At 45.6% G+C, this 23,131-nt stretch overlaps 1 protein-coding gene across 1 annotated transcript in view; it reads right to left on the bottom strand.

Annotated features, from left to right (window-relative positions):
* Positions 1 to 22,488, bottom strand: part of GIMD1 (GIMAP family P-loop NTPase domain containing 1) — a 69,890-nt gene extending 47,402 nt beyond the window's left edge. The window contains exon 1 of the mRNA XM_085643235.1: positions 22,402 to 22,488. The gene's annotated coding sequence lies outside the window, so the exon portion shown is untranslated. The remainder of the gene's footprint in view (positions 1 to 22,401) is intronic.
* Between the last annotated feature and the right edge of the window lie 643 nt (positions 22,489 to 23,131).

The following is a 23,131-nucleotide window of genomic DNA, read 5'->3' as shown; positions in this document are numbered from 1 at the left end:
TATGACCTCGCATTTCACCTCTCTTTGCGAAGACTTCCTGGCACTGCAATCCCAGTTATCAGCTGACCAAAAAGATGTACCAAAAGACCTAGACGAGGTAGGAGACCGGGTAGCATCTTTGGAAGAAAGAGAAACCAGCAGAGATGAAGAGCTGGAGATGATGCAGCAAGAGATCCTGTGACTAAGGTAGCAGCATATCGATTTGCAGGCGGCCACTGAGGATCTAGAAAATTGCTCGAGGAGAAACAACATGCACATCCGGGGAGTACCATCGCAAGCCGAAGGGGATGACATTCGAGCGTACGACCTTGCTCTCTTCAGACATGTGTTGGGAGACGAGGGTCTCTCTGATATACAGATTGACAGGGTGCATCGAGAGGGACTGCCCAAAAGCAATAAAGCCCCCGCCAGATATTTTGGTCTGCTGTACATGATTTCCAGATTAAAGAGACCATCATCCGACAAGCGAGGAACGCCCACTCAGTGCAGTTCAGGGGCCATACGCTGCTCTTCTTCCAGGATCTCTCCTTAACTACACTATTCAAGCGCAGAGAATTCTGACCTGTTACCACGTACCTTAGAGAAAAAGGTATCTCGCACTCATGGGGGCATCCTTTTTGCATTATATTCAGACACAAAGACAAGCTGTGGAAGATCAAATCCCTAAAAGAGGCCTACGAAGTGTCGGGCCTTAGTACGGAGGCCTCCCAAGAAGACCGCAGCAGATACATGAGGAGGGACACCATGAAAGACTCTCGTTGGCGCAAGATCGGGGACGCTCCACCAGCCACAAGCTAGATCTCGAAACAATAGCAAATGAGAGAAAAGCAGTGATTGAAGCTCTGGCCAGCTCACAAGAACGTCCAGCCCCCCTGACCGGTTCCACTGGGGCCCAGGGAGCTCTTGGGCAGGTTGGTGCCGGAGGACACCCCCCTGGCAAGTCAGTTCCTCTCTTTTCTTTTTGAGTCAACTAGGCGGCTCAAGATAACTCTTCGCCGTGAGGATGACGGAAAGAAACCGGCGCACTCCACCCGAAAATCCTTTTACATTTGACGAACTGTCGCCTGCTGTGTTACAAATGTTTGTTAGTTTGTGTTGGCAAAAGTCTTATTGGGGTTTGTTTGGTATGGGGTTTTATTTGTGTTCACTTCTCCTCCGCATCAAGGTCTGATAGTATGGTATAGAGGGCACGGTAGAGGCTATGATGGCTTATTTTGAGTTAGCACCATGCAGGGCTTAGGTGGATCCAAGCACTTGTCCCCCCTTACACACAACTTATGGGTAGGACCCTGAATATTGTTCGCCTCAGTGTTCGAGACCTTAACCATCCAGTAGAGCGCTCAGGGATCCTGTCGGAAAATTCTGGTGGGGAAATCTGCCTCCTGCAGGAAACCCACCTCCTACAGCAAGATACACAGTGCATGCGCTCCCGAAGGTTTCTCCGCCAACTATGGTCCTCCAACACGTCTCAGAAGACTAAGGGAGTCGCCATCCTCTTCAGTGCAAAGTTCACTGGTAAACTAGTCGCTACACTTGCGGAAATTAGAAGACGGTTACTGGCAGTCATGATACAATGGGATTCAGAGCACTTCACGCTCGCTAGCATATACACCCCGAACATACAACAAGCGCCCTTCATACGCAAAGCCCTCGGAGAAGTTATGGCATATACAGATGCAGCTATTTTAATAGGGGGGATCTCAACCTGGTTATGGATAATGCTCTAGATCAGTCTGGGCAGTGATACGCGCAGACAGGGTCCTTTTCTGCAGAAGGTTTGCACTGGCTTGCAGATCACAGGCTCCAAGACATATGGCGCAGTCACCACCCAGGCATAAGAGTCTACACACATTACTCAGCAGCTCATAAAACATACGCCTGCATAGATCGCTTTTTAGCCACGTCTGCCCTGGCCCCAAACCTCTCTGACCCTACCATTGAACCACGTTCTCTCTCGGATCATGCCATAATCACGGTGTCACTACATCAGAACATACATCCTCCTAATCCTGAGGGGTGGTGTTTGAGGGATAGTCATTTACAATCCAAAATAGTAGTGGAGAAGGTCGTGCAAAAATCCTAGATTACATGCGCATTAACGATGTGGTAACCACGTCTTTAGCAGCGCTCTGGGAGGTGCTTAAATTAGTAATTAGAGGTGAATGCATTGCAATTTCGGCAGTGGAAAACAAATTACGTTGTGAAAAGCGGGAGAGCATAGAGCAAGAAGCGGTTGAGCTGGAAATGATACACTAGCGGAAGGAAGCCCCCAGAGTGTGGAAGGCATCAGAGAACAAAAAGCTTCTGCTGAAGCGTCTTGACTTAGACAGAGCTGAATACGCTCTCCTGAGATTACAACACAAGTTATTCTTAAGTAACGACAAATGTGGGAGAATGCTAGCACAAAGGCTTAGGGCAAAGACGATCGTGACTTCAATAAGAGCATTAAAAGATGTCACAGGTAATATAGTGCATGCTGATCGAGACATAGCAGGAGTGTTCCAAAATTTCTATCAAACATTGTGTTCTGAGTCGGACGCAGCCCAAACCCCACCTAGTATATGTCTATGAGATATACCAGTGCCCAAACTCCCAGGGACACTTGTAGAACAGCTAGATCAGAAAATCCATATAGAAGAGGTAATAACAGCAATTGCACGCCTCCAGTTTCATAAATCACCAGGCCCGACGGGTTCACAGCACAATTCTATAAGATGTTCGGCCCAGAATTGGCACCCCTGTAATGACACGTTTATTTAATTCCTCCCTAGATACAGCCTTACTAACAGATTCTGTGTTGGAAGCCTCGATATCTGTCATCCTTAAACCAACAAAAGACCCGACGGACTGTGGTTCATACCGTCCTATTTCTTTATTAAATATTGACACCAAAATATTTGCAGGAATCCTAGTGACCCGGTTAAACCCACTGATGGCGGGGCTGATCAGTCCGGTTTCATCCCCACCGACAAGGAGGGGACAGTACAAAGCGACTGCTCCATCTCATGGATGTCATACACCGATCGCAGAAAGAGGCGATATTCCTCTCTATCGACGCTGAAAAAGCTTTCGATTGGGTGCGGTGGTCTAACCTTTTTGACACGCTACAGCACTTTGGGTTTGGAGAGGGCTTCATCAAGTGGGTTAGTTGCATATATAATGCTCCACAAGCCTTTGTTTGAGTTAATGGAGTGTCCTCTAACAGATTTCCAAGGGGGGGCAAGAGGTGCCCACCTAGAGGTACCAGAAAGAAATGCGCTCTTTAAAAACCAGCCATTAATAGATTTGTCTTGGGCGGTAATAAACCACGTGTAGCCCTTGCACATATGGCATGGTCGACACGCGAAGGAGGAGTGGGCCTGCCTTTAATTCACAGATACCTACAGGCACACATTTACGTTATATTCAGGAATGGATCCGGTCATTATCAGAAAAACACTGGTCCTTAATGGATCTAACTGTTGCGGTAGTCAACATCTGGAGGGAGATTTGGCTCCAGCGTAAACACAGGGCTTGGGGATTATATTCCTCTCCAGTAACAATACCTACAATGAGAGCGTGGGATAAAGTGTCATGCACCAAGAACTGGCTGACATTTCTCTCCCCGGTGACTCCAATTACCGGGAATCCCGATTTCCCTCCGGGAAGTAACTCAACAGTATTTGACAGGTGGCGGGAACAAGGTTGTAAACGCATAGGGTCTTTATATGATACAGACGGTTTGATCCCATTTGATGAATTTAAACAGGACTACGTCCTCCTCCAGACAGACGGGTTTCAGTATCTGCAACTACACCATTAGGTCACAAGGCCAACATACCAGGAGGTGGCCTAGAGTAATTTAATGGGGTTTGAGAAATGGCTGATACGAAAACAGGATGACAAACACCTTATATCAGAACTCTATGCGCTGCTGACAGGGGGCCAGAAGGGTGACAAGAGCAAAGGGCAGAAGAGCTGGGAGGAAGAGTTGGGACGCGCTCTGTCTGACAAATAGTCAGAAGACATCCACTATAGAGCGCACCACACAGCACATACCACTGCGGGGACAGAGTCAGCATATAAAGTATTATCTTACTGGTACCTTACTCCGGTGCGCATTTATAGCTGGGATAAGGGCTAATCCGAAAAATGCTGGTGAGGGTGCGGTCAGACAGGTTCCCTGGTTCACTTATTATGGCACTGCCCCAAACTAGAACGCTTCTGGGAGGAAGTCCTGGATGACATAGATAAAGCATTCGGGACCTCAATCCCGCGCTTCCCAGAGTACACGCTCCTAGGCGTATCAAATCCACGGATATTTCCCTTGTGCTCCCTAAGAGACAGACAGATGGCCCTTGCGCTATTAGCTGCGCCACAAGTAATCTTAGCTAGGTGGGGCACGCCGACTGTTCCGGTTCATTTGACTTGGCTACAGAAGCTTTGGCTAACCCTAGCCACGGAACGAATGTCCATGGTGGCAGATCATAAAGAAGAGAACTATGCGGATCTATGGTCTCCGTACATCCAGATACTGTCAACCGATTTCGGGAGGTCATCTGCCCACAATACCTACGAATCTTGCGACTCCTTCCTTTCTGAGGGGAATAGCATTGAAGTTTACCTGTGCAACACACTTGTACGCAGCCTCTATACCCGGATAAGAATTGTTGGCCCGAGTAACATAGCTGGATCATTGTAGGGTTGGTGTGGAGGATGTGAGGGAGGCGAGGGAGGGGGGAGGTAAAGGGCTTTTGACTAGTAATTTTTGATGTCGATTTGCTATTTTTCTTTAGTTCTCCGTTAGATCTGTTAGCTCTGCCAACCCCGGGTTGTAGGCGTACAGCTGTGTTTACGACTACCATTGAACATCGCTGCAGGCCCCAGGGTTGTAGGCACATAGCCGTGTATGAGATATGGATTGATTGATAAATAGAATGGTTCCATAAAATAAATATTGTATAAATTATCATGTTTGTGTGTTTATTTTTGTATTAAGTTTATTTGTTATATTTTATTAAATTGTATATTGACTTTATTTTATTTTGTTAATATTATATTTAATTTACTTAATATATATTAGAACATTGGAATGTGGAGCACTTCATTGAATAAAATAGAGTGCTCCGAGCTTCTACGGGCTGGTAAAAGCCCGCAAAGCAACATTCCAATGTTGTTTCACAAAGGCGTCTCAGAGCCCGAGGGGATTTAAACCCAATCAGGCTCCAAGAGACCTGTGTTTTATTTGTTACAACATTCTGCGCTCTAGAGGCAGAATGTTCTAATAGCCTTATAGCCCTTCGTACCTGGGCTATACCGGCTATTAAAGTCCCGCTCCCTTGTTAAAGGCCCGAGACGAACGCTGGAGAAGGCCTTTAATAGCCGGTATAGCCCACTACGGCGGGCTATAAGGCTATATTATTTTATTTTATATTGATATAAAAGTCGATATTTTATACATTTATATTTTTTACATCAATATTTTTTCGTCGATATTTTTGTACTTATCTATTTAAGAATAGAAGTTGATATTTTTGTTGTCTATAATATTAAGTCGATATTTTTAACATCGATATTTTTTACATCGATGTTATGTCAGTGAACCCCTAGCAGTGTACTGCATTCTTCAATGAGAGTGAGCCGGCTTAGAGTTCATTGTGTATATGCCCCCTTTAAAAGCAGCGGGGATCTGAGAAATATTACTTACACTGGGGCTCTCTGAAGAGGTAGCTGTAAAGAATAACATTGTTTGCTTCAATGAGAAAAAAACACAAAGCTTGACAGTAAAACACCTTCCTGGCTGTGCTTATTATTTTTTTTAATATTACGCAACAAAGGTTCGAACACAGTCATTAATTGCAATTTTAAATGTGTAATGTAATGTTTTCTTATAAACTGCCAGTAAACATGGTGTCCGAACACACAAGACATTCAAGCCTCTTATGAATAGGTCTGGCGGAAGGGGATAATGTGCAGTGAAATTGAGTTCCCAAGATCTGACATTCCACTGCCCATTATAAAGCCACAGCCAGAGTCTGACCTGGAACAAAGGGTCACATCAGATTTCCTAGTCCAAACAGAACTACTTTTGACTACGGAAGCACGTGCCTGTGTGGCAAATAGCTGATCAATGTGTACAGTTTTGCAAACAGTAATCGGATACACAATACTTTCACTTTCACGCAGCGCGCTGTATTGGTTTTAAGTTGTGGCATAAAACTAATGCAGCGCTCGGTGTAAAAGTGAAAGAATTGTGTATATCGACTTCTGTTCGGTGTGTTTGCAAAAGTGATCCGCTATTTGTGCAAATTTCTATTTAATCTAAATGGGTGTTATTAAAAGCGGATTCCTCTGAATAAAAAATTGTGTTATTTTTATTCAGAGGAATCTGCTTTTAATAACACCCACTTATGTGGAGTTTTGAAGAATATCGTACAACAATAGCAAGAAAGAGCCCCACAGCTCTAAATGCCCTGGCTGGACTCAGGTAATACTCTTAGGATAATTTAATTAAAATGAAAGTTTAAACACACTCATCCCCGAACACGATGAGTTTATGTTTGCCTCAGGGTCCTTCATTACAGTCGATTCTTGCGGGCTGCGAGCAAGTTATGACCTCATCTCCCTCAGGCACAAACCCACCCCTGTGACTCCAGCAGTGCGATGATTGGCTGGGTCAGGGGCGTCCAACACTCATTTGGAGCCTTAGGGACTGTGGTAACAATACCCTGGGTTCCTACATTAACGAGCCTGGTGAGGGTTTAAGTGAGCTTGTTGAGCTGGGCGGAACAAGGCACCCATCCAAGCCGACATGCGCACTTCACCTCAAGGAGGCCCTGCACCTTCAATCATCGAACAGGCTTGTAGCGGAGCCCATCCCCCCCCCCCCCCCTTGCCCCATCTCATGTAACTTCTTTTTCTTTGCCCGGGTCATACCGCGCACTGCGGCAAAAAAAAAAGAAAGGAATCAACAGTATTAATTAATTGAAGATTTAACGTGGCAAACAAACAGGGGGTGTCACCCCCGCGCCCCAATAAAGAAACCACCACTGATCTAATATAGGTTGACACCCAATATGAACACACGCCACGTAGGTGACTCCACTGATAGCAGGAATATCATAATGTTTAAACAGTTGTCCCTTACGTTTTAGAGACCACTGCAGAATCTTATATCTAACCTTTTTGGGTGATCTAGCTAGGCATAAATATCATTGATCTCATAGTCCTGAAAAATTAAATATTGGAAAAAACATTCTATCCAATTTAATCCAGGAGATTTAAAGTACCTTTAAGAGCAATGCGTAAAATTCGCAAAGCAGTATTCTTTGAAATCAGGGAGGGTGAGGCCCCCTTCTTTAACTGGCCTATATAATGTACCTAGCGCCACTGTAGGCATTTGTTTGGCCCATATGAAGGCAGAGACCTTTCCCTCCCTTTCCGTAAAGAACTTCACCTGGTAAGCACAGGGGATTGCTGCAATCAGGAAATTGCACAAGGGTAAAATTGACATCCGAATTGATGCAACACGGCCCATTATCAATAAGGTTTGGTTGACCCATCCTGTGAAAAGCGCCTTCATTTTGCTAATCAGAGGGGAATAATTCAGTGCATATAGATCATTTATGTTCTCCATAACATATATTCCTAAATAACGCTTAGGCCTGGAATTAACATTAGAGTGAAATTCTGTAAGGAAAGTGTTGAGTGCACGGTTACATGCTAAAATCTCAGTTGTCAGCTTATTAATCTTTATATCTACCCAGTGCTTGACAGTCTTAAAAAATGTGTAAAACCCTCTTTTGAGTGTCCAAATCCGGTTTTAAAAATAGAGCTATATAATCGGCTTATAACTTGATGTTAGTCATCCCACTTATTGGCGGCTCTATGCTCATATCGGTCCGGACAGCTATAGCTAAGGGTTTTATAAACAGAGCGAAAAGTATAGGTGACAGGGGCCAACCTTGTCTCATTCTCCTGTTAACTTTGCAAGAACCAATATTGCTAGAATTGATGATTAATTGAGCTGATGTGTCTTTATACAGCCGAGATATAATCTGTATAAAGCTAGTGGAGAATCCGAATTTCCTAAGAATGACAAAGAGGGTCAACCAACAAACTAGGTTGAATGCCTTCTCGGCGTCTAATAGCAAAACCTGGGCAGGAATCGTTTTTGTAGAAGGTAGTCCAAGGCCTCATTCAAAACATTTGTATTGTAGAACAGCTGTCTGCCAGAAACAAAACCACACTGGTCCGGATGGACAATTTCTCTCACAATTTTACTCAAACGGTTGACCAATACTCTGCTGACAATCTTATAGTCAACATTTAAAAGGCTGATGGGCCTATAGGAATTCACATGTTCCCTGTTCTAATCCTTTTCCAGGAAGCTCACCACTTTTGCTGTACGAAATGATGAGGGCACTTCTCTCCCTTCTATAATATAGTTAGCAAGTTTTAATATCTCGGGATTTGACACAAATGTGAATTTCTTATATATAGCTCAGCTGGTAAGCCATCTTTGCCATAGGCCTTTCCATTTACTTCCTCAACTTAATCGAGAGAAAATTAAGCTACCAAAGCTTGAGTTTGACCTTGTCGTAGCTTAGGAATAGGAAGATGACTTAAAAAATGCCTGAGTTGGAAAATATCTCCCTTCTGACATGCACTATATATCGACTCACAACGTTTGCTAAATTTTACCTGAATTTGAACAGGATGTGCAATATGAGTTCTTGTTTCTTCATCAGAGAGTGATGCTATCCTAATTTGAGCTTGCCGCTCTGGGGCCTACCAGGCTAAAAGTTCCCGCACATATTCACTTTCTTCATAGATATTTTGAAGCTATGCAATATTGGAAATGTATCCTTGCTCATAATAATAATCTTGCATGCGCAGTCTAGCTTGTCTGATTGATAACTGGTAAGCAAGGGTCCTAGTTTGTAAGACTTCCTCATTTGCCTGATATAACACTAATTCTAATCCTGTCCTGCATTCTGACAGGCGTTTCTTCTCCAAAATTCCTCTAGAAGTTATACAGACACGAATGATTGTGCTAAATGCTTCCCAAATATTTTTCACTCTAGTCGTGTTTACATTCACCTTCAAATAATTTACAATCTCATTTTGTATCCCTTTTTACCAGTGTTTGTCTTACATCTTCACAGTGCTGAAAGACCTTCTCACAGCAGACCTTTCTACCTTAATCCCCATCACTTCCATCTCTATCAAAGAGTAGTCTGAAAAGCCATTTACGACAAGTTCATAACAAATTAGACCCCAATCACATGAAGAAAGAAAATAATATAGTTTTGCTGCAGATTTATGCCTTTCTGAAATATAGGAGTATTCATGCTTGCCTGGATACTTGTATCGCCATAGGTCCACCTGGCACCTCCACATTGCCGTTCTTCATTGCATCGTTCTGGTTTTAAAGTGCCAAAGTGCATTTTACAACATTAAGCATTGCTAACTGTACCTCACCTAACTCTTTCTGCACAGGTCATACTGCATTTACTACATTTGCTACATTTGTTACATTTCCATTTTTTAATTCCATTAGCCAATAAACAACTCTACATATCCAAGTGTGAACTCTTCCATTTTTTAACTGCAGTGATCCTGCCACCCCCTCCCCCTCCCCCTATCACCCACCCTGTGCTACCACCAGAGCTGGAAATAGCCTGCAATGCCTCCCTCTCAGCTCACATCAACCAAGGTGCCATTGCTCTGCATTGCCTCCATCCCTCCGCACTCATGCCCCGAAAGTACCCATACCCGCCACGTATTATAGAGAACTATAACAGGCGTTCAAATTTCCGAAACGTAGGAGTACTGGAAGGGAATGAAGGACAACATGTACCCTAATGGATGGACTCTTTGCTGAAGAAAGCAATACCTGAATTAATGGGAGACTTGACTATCACTAGCGCACACAGGGTGCCAGCTCAATGCTTCTTCAGCTCCAAGTACACCCGCACAATACTGGTGAACTTTGCCAACTGTCGTGTTAAGGAGCGCATCCTGTCTAAAGCCATAGAGAGAAGAACCTTCTCAACTATGGAGGTGCCCCAGTTCCGAATCTTTTCAGATATGTCTGCACTCATGGCCCGGCGATGGAGAGAATTTGTCAGGATGATTGACCCCTTTAAATCTAAGGGGGCTCAGGAGTCTATTGTGCAGCAAGGGGTTGGTGAAAGAGTAATTCTATCTTTTTTCCCTTAGAAGATCTGTTTGCAATTCCCAAACAGTACCAACAGTGGTCGAGGACAGATGGCACGGAAAAGAGGACATAACCTAGCACTATGATGACTAAGAGTTGGATTGAGTGCGATAAAACCCTCTGGCATAATCACTACATTTCTATTCCTTGTCACAGTCCTTACATTATGAGGATATATCAAATAATGCCAAGTCTTCGACTGACAGCCCTCTTCATCTGCACTCGATTCATGTACTACTCATGACCCTTGTGGGTGTACTGCTTCCGAAATACCAGTTAGGAAGGAAAGCTGATTGGTCTAATGAAATATTATGTTAGTTGCCATAGGGGACTGTCACTGTTTGAGATTCTGGAACTCGAGTTAGCACGTGTTACCAATACTTGAAAATGCATTGAAAGACTAAAAAGCCCAACCAAACATCTACAGTGACACGGTGGTACATCAGTAGGCATGCAATATGTCCCCAGACCAACAGTAGACAAACAAACAACAAATCCACTCAGACCATATGTGGTCAGTTAGCCAGCCAATGACACACATACCATGCTGACTGTGTCACTATTCCCTGCCTGTGCTCTTTTGCCCAAGGCTAGGGCTGGGTTTTTCAGTGTTCATCTAAGATTCCTAATCTTGCTCAGTATCTATACACTGACTTCCAGCCTCTTGCCCATTATTCTCAACTCATTCCAGATCCATGCCGGGTTTTGTGGAAGCCCGTTGTTTTTCCTGCCAATGACTGCTATTCCTCGAATTCCCTTCTCGCTGCTTCATCTACACCCTTGCAGGCCAAAGATGGGAGGAGAAACCAGCACAACTGTGGCTGGCAGGTGGAAGCTTGATCATACTTAAGGCACATGATCACTGGTAAGCTTTAATCCAGGGTTGGTCACTAGTAATGCTCTTTTTTAACTGACTCTTTGGGGCTTATTTACAAGCCCATTGCCCCATAGGTGTGTCACTTTTTCTGAAGCACCAGCGACGCAATGGGCTTGAACATATTTACAAGGCCACTTAAAGTCACCCTGTGTGACTTTTCATGGCCTTGTAAATATGGGCCCCTTTATGCATTACTCTACGTGAAAGGGGCGTTCCATGGGTGTTCCATTGCCACATCCATGGAACGTGGTGCATGTCCAGATATACAACATTTTCTAAAACTGAGAATGTGTCAGAATCCTACACCTTGGCGCAACGTGCAGAATGCTTTTATTTCTTCCAGTTTTTTCCTCTATGTGTGCTGCATTCTGCTGCATGCATAGAAAGAGGAAAATTCCATTAATGATTGTTTTTGTGCAGGAAGGTATTCCCTCCTGCATAAAATCAATTATCCCCACAATGCAGGCAACCTTGCAACATGATGCAAGGGTGACTGTATTGGCGCACGGCTGCTGTTTGTGTGCCGGCGCAGGGGAGAAGGAAAGGAATGTGCCATATCTTGTGGATACAGCACATTCCTGCCCTTTTATTTTGACGCAGGGCAGCACAGCAGGATGGCTTGCTGCGCTGCTGTGCGTCAAAATATAGTAAATGAGGCGCTACGTTTCCAAAGATTACTACTGTTATCCCTGCTTCCTGACCATCCACAGTTCTACAGTATTGTCTTGTTCTTTGAGCAATCACTATTCATTACTTCCTAATTCCTTGAATTTTCGCTTCTGTAGTTTCCCTTTTTGCAGTCCTTGTTTTCCTTTAAATGGTTCCTTAGCTCCTAGTTTTTATCTGATAGAATTAAAATGTTTTTCTCCTATATTAGTCGTATTTTACTTGACATTATGTTAGCATTCATGTAGCTATTTTGAAATAGATCCTTGCTGCATTCATACATTTTTAGTAAGTGCAGATGTTATGTAAGTTAGGAGTGAGTTAAAATAAAGCTAGGAGTGCCGAGGTAAATAAGTATTTTATTCTGGGGTCTCCTACTCTAGTTAAAAATGAAGAGCAAGGTACTAGACTCGGTGGACAGGGCAGGTCGACAGGGCAGGTCGACTGATGTGCATAACGAATGTAAACTTCCTAACATTGTAGGAGCAATTTTGTTATGCTTACTCCACCGGGTACTGATTATGCCTGGGGATTATACTGAATAGGGTAGATCCAGACATTTTTAAGCACCACTACTGTGAGTAATACCACACAGCTCATGTGTAGATAGTTATTTCTCTTTTTCTGGTCCTGAAGAATCGCATGGATATTTGTCCAACAGCGAGAAACATGTTGACCTACACTTTACAGACCAAGGATACACTACATGAGACATTATACTCAATCTAGTACCTTGCTCTTCATTTTTAACTAGAGTAGGAGACCCCCAGAATAAAATACTTATTTACCTCGGCACTCCTAGCTCTATTTTAACTCACTTCATCTACACAACATTGGCCCCACACCCGCACTTCACCATACGGCATTGGATAAAAAGATCTCCGCTAAAGAGCCCCTAATTTTAGGGAGCCCGTCGGGTAGTGCACCGCCGACCCGACGAGGAGCAGCCCAGATGATGAAGCATGACACCTGCAAAGGTGTGTGAGGGCATTATTATCCAAAATTTTGGACTCCCATTAATATTCCCTCCATATGGGATCCATGGGACCACTGTCTTCCGTGACTCTATAACTTCTTCTTCATAAGGAACAGCATAAACTCAATTTTGATTACAACGTTCATGTGGGCCCTCTCTTATGCTGGACCTCCTGCTCCCTAGTAAGCAGCAAAAAGCCCCTTGTGTCCCCCTTCCTCTTTTGGTCTCAATTACATGAACATCCCCAGTTTTATAAAAACAATGTTGGAAGCGAACATGTCTCATGTGTAAATGGCAGAGAGCTGCGGACGAGCGAATCGAGAAAAAGAGACCGTTCACTCGAATTAATATTCAGCAGTATCTGGGGCCGTTGCAACAATAACCAATGGCTAAAGATAGACCTATACATAATGTCCTTGGATGCTGACACCGTGGAAACCACGACTAGCAGCATCTGGACACTGTAGCCTTGGACCCTGTAGCCTCACACAGGTTGTATCTGGAGACTAGCTCCTGGCATGTCTAGGTACATGCTGTAGTAGAATGAGGTTAAAAAGTCAGTGAATGCATAGCGCTGTCATCATAAGTTCTATGATACAGCACCATGTGACAAGGCCCATCTTCAATATATATTTAGTGCAGCAGAGGTTGAAAGAGATGGTAGGCAGGTCAATCAGAGAATGACACGTCCAATCTTGATGAATCACTTTACCACCAAATGGTCCAGCTCCACTTTGGTCCTTTGGTCAGATTTCAGAGAACCCTCCTACTTATATTCACCTCAACCTTGCCCTAAACAGATACAGGCAACTATTCATCTGGAAAAATGTAGGCATCCAGAAGTTGCCATTTAAAAGCCATAGATCCGTCTTATTTTATTATGAACAATATACCTTGCATATATACACCTGAAGCCATTGAAATGCTGATGGGAAAGCTGATTATGGAAAACTAGAGCATAAAACTCCATTATGATCTGTTTTTCTCAATACGAAGAGATTTTGGTTGGTACTAAGGTTGCTAAAAAAGGAATTCTAAGAAGAAGATGTTTAGATTTAGAAAAATATTCACACACATAAAAGTTTAGGAATGGGAGAATAGATAAAGGGGCAGTGACTGTAGAATGCAGCATAGATTTGAGATTATGTATGAGCTAAAATGGCTATGGTTACAACTGTGTTTTTTATACTGACAGCTGCTTGAAGCAGTGTTGCAGGTGAAACGATGACAGTGCTGTGATTTCTGAACCCGCCACTGATGAGTAATGCTGCAACCTTATTTTGGATACATCTGTGCCGTTTTGGGAGGTTTTGTGCAAAGACCATGAAGAATGGGGGAGGTGTAATAATTAGGGTGCATTTGTGGAAAAACAGGTGTGTACAAGGAAACTGAGGAAAAACATACTTGCTTTGTCTTTGTGGTTGAGATGTTGATTGATTGATTGATAGGAAATTTGTAATGCGCTACTTTGCCCAAGGGCGTCAAGGCGCAACTGATGGAAACAATCAGCCAAATCGCAAGACAAGGAACATTAGGGATAAGCTTCAGAGAAGAGCAAAGTTTTAAGTGCTCGACGAAACAGAATAAGAGATTCCTGATTCCTAAGGTCAGGGGGAATCTCGTTCCAAAGTCTGGGGGCAAGGGCGAAGAAGGCCCTGCCTCCCCACCTTGCTTTCGTAATGCGGGGGACGGTTAACAACTTCAGACTGGTGGATCGCAGGGCCCTGCCTGGGGTGTAATAGGACAACAGAGACCTAATGCCCTCGGCCCCTGCATCGTGAAGAGCCCGATGGATGAAGATCAGGGTTTTAAATTTTATCCTGGCGTACACCGGTAGCCAGTGAAGATGTTTCCTGATCGCGGTTCCAGAGGAGCGCCTAGGTGCATTAGCAACGAACCTTGCTGCCGCGTTCTGAACCACTTGCAGCCGATGGACCAGTTTATTGCTCATCCCGAGATAGAGGGCATTACAATAGTCCAAGCGCGAAGATAAAAGGGCAACCGAGACTTGTTTCCGGGCGTCAGGCGTGAGGTAATGGGTGAGCTTTCTCAACACCCTTAAAACCCCACAGCAGGTGGAAACGGTCCTATTCACCTGCTTGTCAAAGGCAAGTGAGGTGTCGAATAGGACTCCCAGATTGCGGGCAACGAGGGATGGCTGGGGGCAGACTCCCAGAATCGATGGCCACCAATCGGCTGACCAAACCTCCTTGTTGCTCCCGAACACCAGGATCTCCGTCTTTTCCCCATTCAACTTTAGGAAGCTTGATGTCATCCAGCCTGCCACGGCCTCCATACAGGTCCTAAAGTTTAGGGCTGTAGACCCGACAGATTGTGACAGGGAGACCATGATTTGGGTGTCATCGGCGTACGAGAGTACTTCCAATCCAAAAGATCTGACAAGCCTGGCAAGTGGGGCCACATAAACGTTGAAAAGAGTCGGGCTCTACGCCGGAACCACCGCCAAGCTCCAGAAGAGACTCCAGCGCCTCTACGCCGGAACCACCGCCAAGCTCCAGAAGAGACTCCAGCGGATCCAGAACGCCTCAGCCAGACTCATCCTCGACATCCCCCGACGCAACCACATCTCCGGACATCTGAGAGACCTGCACTGGCTCCCCGTCAACAAGAGAATCACCTTCCGTCTCCTCACCCACGCACACAAAGCCCTACACGACCAAGGCCCGAGCTACCTCAACAACCGCCTCAACTTCTACGCTCCCAAACGCCACCTCCGATCGACCAACCATGCCTTCGCCGCCGTCCCCCGCATCCGAAGAGCGACAACAGGAGGAAGGTCCTTCTCCTACCTGGCCGCCAAGACCTGGAACACCCTCCCGACCGCCCTTCGCCTGACCCAAGACCACCTCTCCTTCAGGAAGAAACTCAAGACCTGGCTGTTCGAGCAGTAGCGGCACCTCACCCCCCCCAAGCGCCTTGAGACCCTCCGGGTGAGTAGCGCGCTCTATAAATGCCTTGATTGATTGATTGATCAGAGAGGAGCCCTGAGGGACCCCACAGTGCAAAGGCTTGGCGGTGGAGAGGAAGTCACCCAATTTAACCCTTTGCTCCCTGTTATTAAGGAAGGAGGTAAGGAGACTGAGAGCCAAACCCTCCACCCCCATCTCACTGAGACGGGAGGCCAAGATGGTGGGGGACAGGGTGTCAAATGCGGCGGTAAGGTTGAGCAGGATCAGCAGCGTAGTCTGACCCCTGTCGACCTTAGCGCGGATGTTGTTAACCACCACTGTAAGGGCTGACTCAGTGCTATGCTCCTTTCTGAAACCATGCTGAGATGGATCAAGCAGGCGGGTTTTATCAAGAAAGGAGCTAAGATGGAAATTCAGATGAGCCTCCAACATCTTGGCCGGAGCAGGAAGGAGGGAGATGGGGCGAAAGTTTTTTAAAGTCTCAGGGTCCAAAGTGGTCTTCTTCAGAAGGGGCTTCACGATGGCTGTTTTCCAGGAGGATGGGAAAATCCCACTGGATATAGCCCTATTCATAACTGCCAGCATGGGAGGGATTAGAGTAGCCTTACAGTTTTTTAAGACTTTAAGCGGGCAGGGGTCAAGAGGCGAACCTGATCTAAGGGAGTCCAAAAGTCTCTCTAGGTCCAAGGCCGCAAGGGGAGGAAAACTGGAGTAGGTTTCAGCAGGAAGAGCCGTATTCCCCAAATCCGAGGAGAAAGGCCGTGTAAGATTATCTGCCTGGAGGGCTGTGTGAATATTTAGAAATTTGTTGTGGAAAAAGGAGGAAATCTGATCACAAAGTTCTTGTGAAGGAACTATGGGGTCTGGGTGATGGATAAGAGATAAAGTGTCCACAATTTTAAACAGGTCTCCAGAGGAGGAAAGAGAGGAAGTAAGGTTGGAGAAATTGGATTGCTTTTCAACCAGCACCGCCGCTTTATAGTTCTTACGAAGCTTTCTGTGTTTGGTCCGGCCTTCAGCATCGGGCTGGGTTCTCCAGAGCCTTTCTTGCCTCCTACATGCCTGCCTCTGAATTCTAAGGGAGTCAGAATACCAAGGTGCCGAAGGGCGTTTCCTGGCGCTATATACTGATTTAAGGGGGGCCAGAAAGTCCACTGCCTTTGCGATAGTGTTCGCAAGTTCCTGTGCTGAGAAGTCGATATCCTGTGAGGGAAGAGGCTTGAAATTGGCAATAAGGGGACCCAGAGATTGGTCAGTCAGGCCCCGGAAGTTTCTCTTCTGCACCCAGCAGTTTGTATCTTTTCTAAGGGCGAGAGAGGCACAGTGAGAGAATTCCATGGAGACTGCATGGTGATCGGACCAGGAAAGGGGAAAGAGTGGACCCAACTCCAACCTAGGGTCATTCGTAAAAACACCATCTAATGTATGACCGGCAATATGGGTGGGAGAAGACACCTTTTGGAATAGACTGAAGGAGGCCAGTGGATCCACGAGGGATAACGTATCGCTGGAATTACTGTTTTCCAGATGGAAATTGAAGTCCCCGAGAATAGTAAAGGAGGGCCTGTTTAGAAAAGGCTCTATGACTTCCAAAAGATCAGGGCAAAACGAGGATCTGGGGCCTGGGGGTCTGTAAATAAGAATCCCTGAAAATTTTTCTAGGGGAGAGGAACTAAGGCAGAAAAACATGGCCTGAAAAGAACTGTGGGGAGAGGGAAGAGACTCCATGCGGCAGGTAAAAGCGATCTTATATATAATGCCAATTCCGCCCCCTTTACAGCCCTCTCTATCCTGTCTTACCATGGTATAGCCGTCAGGGAGAGCGTTTAGCAAATCAGGGCCTGCTGAGTCTGAGCCCCACGTTTCAGTTACAAAGACCCAGGAGGGTTTCCTTTGGGATACAAAGTCTCTGAAGGCTACATTGTTTTTGACCAAGGAACGGGCATTGATGAGAAAGCCTAATTCTTTCGAGGGGAGTGGGGGCTCTTGTATCCCTATTTTCGTGCGGGAATTGGCAACAGGAACCGGGAGGGCTGTCCCCGACTCCTTCAGACATCTGCAGTGCACACCACGACGCAGCTGCGCAAGAGTACATTTGTGATGTCATTTTAACAAAGGGGGTCTAAGAGAGTTGAAAGTGTTCTTAGAATACAGCCGGGTACAGGATGGGGAGCAAGAACGCCGAGCAGCATCCCTAGCCCCTAGCGCTTCCTCTGCTCTGACGAGCGCAGACGGGCAGGACTCTGGCATGACTCCGGCCTGAGTCCGGCTCGTCCGCAATGCGCGTCCACTGCGCGGAGGAGACGTCATCCCCTTATGTAGAAGACTAGAGCGCGTCTGCTCGCTCCAATACCCCAATATGGCCGCCAAAACCAGTTTCGCCTCTCCGGGAGTGAGCTCTCAGCGTCGATGCTCAGCTGAAAGCTGCCCGAGCAGCGACTGGTCGCGGAAGCGAGGAAGCACCTTCAAAGGTAAGACGAGCTAAATTGTGGTCTCTGGGGAGATTTCAAACACCAGGCACAAAGCTACTACAGAGGTCTTAGACTGAACAGAAGGATAAAAGCTTGTTGGATCAAGCAAATCAAAAAATAACACTTTAAAAATGTGGCTCAACAGTGACTTTTCAGTGGGTGGTGCATCCCTAGCTGCTCCTCATCTTTCCCATATATCCATTTCAAAAGAGGAGTAGAAGAGCTCAGGCTGTCAAAGGCTAAAGGGATGTAAACCAGCAAATTTCAGGTTGCTCTGAGGTTCAGCTCATTCTTTTGAGATCCAACTTGTATTTAATAGTGTGAATGAATAGAGCAAATTTAGCTTTTTAAGGATTAGGTACCACAAACGTTTAAAATAGAATTTAATTATCTTGTCATAGGTCTGGAAATGTAGAGGGAGAGACTCAGCGCTGCTCTATCTCCCAAGGGCACTAGCCCATCACACCAAACTGCATCACTAGGATGCTAACAAGCCGCATTGCCTAGGATACTGTAAACAGAACCTACACCACTACACTTCATTCGCCGGACAGGACCACACGAATGTATCTTGATGAAACATATTTTCCACGCAAAACCACATCCTACTGACAATAACCTGCATCCTAATCACAGTAAATCATTTCATGCATTACAGTAGTGGGAGACTGTAACATCCTAGGCAGGCAAACCCACCACACAGCCCTACATCCTACGAGCACTTATCAATGATGACAACCTAGATATCTTTTTTTCTTTTTTAACGGAGTTTTATATAGCGCAAACTTGACCCGAAGGTATTGGGTATCCGAGCGCTTTACACGACGAACAGTTGCGTTACATGAGGACACAGAGATGAGCAATGCCAGGATCAAGCCATCATAAAGTGTCGTATACATTTCCAAATCAGAGGTCATAGAAACTTACCTAGTGGCAGATAAGGACCCAGACAATCATGGTGTCTGCCCATTCCATGCCTCTTGTTTCCACTGTAGTTTTCCTCAGTGTCTGTTTCATGTTCTGTTGAAAGGTTTTCCCTCCCCGCGACAGTAGCCCAGTGTAGATGATGCTTAAACAGGCAATGTAGAATTAAATCTTATTAGAACATTGGAATGTTGGGAGCTCCATTGAAAACAATGGAGTGCTCCGGGCTTATAATGGCTGGTATAAGCCCGGAGCACCAACATTCCAATGTTTCTTTGTTCACAGCTCTGGCTGTGAACAAAGACTTCAGGGAGCCTGAGAGGATTTCAATCCCCTCACGCTCCCTGAAGGCTTTGTTTTGTTAGAACATTCTGCCCTCTAGTGGCAGAATGTTCTAATAGCCTTATAGCCCTTTGTAGCAGGGCTATACCGGCTTTTAAAGTCCCTCTGCTTTGTTAAAGTCCCTCGCCTTCGGCTCGGGCCTTTAACCCCTTGTGTGCGCACGACGTCTCCCGGCCGTCGTGCATTACGGTGGGCGTGTGCACACGACGGCCGGGAGCCGTCGTGTTCGCGAACGCCGTTTATTTCTCCCGCACAGCGGGAGAAATAAACCCGCACGCAAGGGGTCCTTTAATGGCTGGTAGAGCCCGCTATGGCAGGCTCTAAGGCTATATTAGAACATTGGAATGTTAAGCACTCCAATGTGGACAATGGAGTGGTCCTGGCTTCTACTGGCTGGTAGAAGCCCGGAAAGCAATATTCCAGTGTTTTTTTTGTTTTCACAGCTGTTGCTGTGAAAAAAGGCCTCTCGGAGCCCGAGGGGATCTAAACCCCCTTCGGCAATGAGAGGCCTTTGTTTTTTTAACAAATTAGAACATTATACCCTCTAGGGGCGGAATGTTCTAATAGCCTTAGAGCCCTCCGTAGTGGGCTCTTCTGGCCATTAAAGGCCTGTTCTCATGTTCAAGACCCAAGCCGAACGCTAGAGCGGGCTTTTAATGGCCGGAAGAGCCCGCTACGTCGGGCTCTAAGGCTGTATTAGAACATTGAAATGTTGGGAGCTCCATTGAAGACAATGGAGCGCTCTGGGTTTTTAATGTCTGGCAAGAGCTCAGAGCTCAAACATTCCAATGTTTGTCATTCACAGGTGTTGCTGTGAACAAAGGCATAATGGAGCCCGAGGGATTTAAATCTCCTTGGGCTCACTGAGGCCTTTGTTTTATTTGTTATAAGATTCTCCCCTCTAGTGTGGGAATGTTCTAATAGCATTATAGCCCTCCGCTGGGCTAATTCACTGGGACGGACTTCAGTCAGGAAAGTTCTACCTCCCATGTGGAGTTCCTCAGGGGTCAGCCTTGTCCCCGACAAAGTTTAATCTATATGTCACACCACTAGTTAGACTAATAAAAGATCATGGTCTAACGCTTGTGTCGTACGCGGACGACACCCAGTTAGTTGTGTCGGTTACGAAAAGTGTGGACATGACAGCTGTACGGTTTCGTAAATGCCTCACAGCAGTGATGGCATAGATGAATTAAAATTTTTTGAAGCTTAACACTGAAAAAAACTAGGTCGTCGAGTTCGGTCAGAAACCCTCTGTATGGAGCCAACTATGGTGGCCCCCCGAGGCCAGGACATGCCCTGTCCCTGTGCCCAAGGCTAGGAATCTAGGCTTTCTGATTGATAAAGATCTAACGCTCGCCCCACAAATAAATCAAGCCTCCTCTGCCTGCTACTTTACGCTGAAAGTTCTGCATAAAATTCTTCCCTCCATTCCATTTCCACTAAGGAAAGCGGTAGTCGGAGCCTTAGCCCTTTCTAGAGTTGATTACTGCAAAGCTCTATACTTGGGAGCTGGCACAGGGCAGATTACCAAACTCCAGTCACTTCAGAATGTGGTCGCTCGGGTACTGCTTGATTCCATGTCCGCTAGTATTAAGCAGCTCCACTGGCTTCCAGTTCGGCGGCGAGTGGATTTTAAGGCCCTCTGCCTAGTGCATAAAGCTTTGTATGGAAGAGGAGCTGCGGATATACAACTCCTATTTCCCCGGTATGTACCACCGTGCTGTCTTAGGTCCACTAATGTTGGACTGGTACGTACCCCTACGATAAGAAGGGGAGGAAAGGGATTCTCATACCAAGCGGCCAAATTATGGAACTCCCTCCCCATACAGATTCGACTACAGTCCAGCAGGACTCTTTTCAGAAAAATGATAAAAACATGGCTCTTCCCCAAGCTTTAGATCTGTCATCGTTTGTCTGTTTTTCACACAGCTCAGCGCCAAGACGCCTCGGCAATAGTGCGCTTTAGAAATATATCAGTCAGTTAGTCAGTTGCTCGTCCACACCAGCCATTAAAGGCTTGCTCCCTTGTTAAAGGCCCGAGCCCCACGCTGGATAGGGCCTTTAATGGCGAGTATAGCACGCTACGGTGGGCTATAAGGCTATAATAGGTGCAGCTTTCCGGGAACACTCCTGGGATAGGCAGATTACTTTTCCAGAGAGCTCCTCTTCCGGCTGTATAGAGTTTACCATAAAACAGAACTCTCCACAAAGATAATAGGATAACCTGTGCAAATGCACATTGCTTTCCTCTCCATGGAAAATATTTTTCAGCATGTAGAAAGCCTCACTCAAATCTGGGGGATGATTTCCACCCTGAAAAGGAAGTTACTTCAACCCTGTACTTTATAGTAAACCTCTGACCATTCCCAAGGTGGGAAAGGGAAGAGGTGGAGATTTAGGAACGTCTACAGACATGAATGTTTGTGCATATTCCCAAACGCCAAGGCATACCGTGCCCTGGAATACCACTTCCCAGAGCCTCACCCCATGAGCTGGATTTAGGAGTGCAGAGATCCCTTTACTGGTGAGTTACGCCTGCTGGGAATCCCTTTGTGAATTTCTGGCAAGCATGTAAAAGTTGAACTTGGTTGTAAACCTATGATTACGACCGAATTTATCTTTGCGAATGGGGTCCCTGTGTTGAAAGGCAATGATGTTGCACATAAACATTATTTAGACTACAAACGTTTTACATCCAAAACAATTATTTCTACAGGGTTGTTTAAAAAGCATGTGTATAAACGCCTTCTTGTGCTTGGAAACACAGCCATGTCTCCACACACCAAGCCTATTTTAACTTGCCTTTAGAGACATTTGTGCAGTAAGATTTAATTTAAGGCCATGAATGTCTCTCCTTTTTGCTCTTGTAGAGTACTAAATCACAGTGTATGCCATCAACGTGCAGTGGACAATTTTTATTCATGTATGCTCTGCCACACGCCCAAAGATTAAAATAATTGAATGCCCTGTAAAATCCAAAAGGAAAACAGCATAATTTCTCTACTGCTTACCTTAAATGCTCTCTTCCTCAGAGTTGCTTGCAGGCTCCCTGTCAGCAGCGACTGTGCACGCGGCTTGAACCTTGAGACCAGGATAATGATGGGAGCCGGTACCACACTCGGGCTGATACGGAAACCGTATCCGAGTTAATAAGTTACACTGGATAACAGATGCTATATGCAATCTTTTTGTCCCAGGAGAACCACGTAGTAGCTGTCCACTTTTCCTGTCAAACGACGAACTCTCGCGACTGACAACGGACACGTGGTCTGTTTACTTAAATATGAAAGTTTTCCCGTTATTTGCAACAGCTTTATTTTTCGTACTCTCTCTGGGAAGGCTGGGCTCGCGCGACAGGAGAGCCCGTGCTGTGTCAGGAGCGTTGGCCATTATCACGCATGAAGAGCTGTAACAAACAGTGCAGCCTACGCAGCAACTTTCGCGTGGCGCCTCGTATGCTTCCTAGCCTCTAACCGTTCTAATAGGCAACAATTGGCCCGATATGTCAAGGTATATTCGGCTGCAAACATACTTTTCCAGTGGGAAATACTCCATTTATGCCTTCCAGGAATGCGCAAAATGGTTACTGGCAGACGTAAATACAATTTACTCAATGCACGAGAAGCAGGTGTTTGTCTTGCAAGTTTGTGAATCTCAACAAATATATATGTTTATTGGAATTCATAAACTCCTATCCAACTCATTCACACCCTGGAAATGATGATCAAAGAATGTACTTCC

This window comes from Triturus cristatus, chromosome 2_2 (genome assembly GCF_964204655.1).
Source record: "Triturus cristatus chromosome 2_2, aTriCri1.1, whole genome shotgun sequence".
Taxonomy (NCBI): Eukaryota; Metazoa; Chordata; class Amphibia; order Caudata; family Salamandridae; genus Triturus; species Triturus cristatus.
This window is presented reverse-complemented; position numbering and strand designations above follow the sequence as displayed.